Source organism: Vanessa cardui, chromosome 9, assembly GCF_905220365.1.
Source record: "Vanessa cardui chromosome 9, ilVanCard2.1, whole genome shotgun sequence".
In the NCBI taxonomy this organism is placed as follows: domain Eukaryota; kingdom Metazoa; phylum Arthropoda; class Insecta; order Lepidoptera; family Nymphalidae; genus Vanessa; species Vanessa cardui.
The window spans coordinates 7,375,257-7,375,473 of record NC_061131.1 but is presented as its reverse complement, the minus strand read 5'-3'; positions in this window follow the sequence as shown (position 1 = coordinate 7,375,473).

Sequence of the window (217 nt, the reverse complement as noted above, 5' to 3'; positions counted from 1 at the left end):
TCCCGCCAGCTAAATGGCTTTTAGGTAGAATTATAGAAAAACATCCTGGTTTAGACGATATTACGAGGGTGGTTACGTTAAAATGTAAAGGTGTCTTGTTGAAGCGACCAGTAACTAAAATTTGTGTTTTGCCTATTACTCAGTAAGATTATTTATTTGTTATAAATAATTGTTGTTTTGTTTTAGTACCTTAATTTGGGTTGAGATTTTTAAGTTT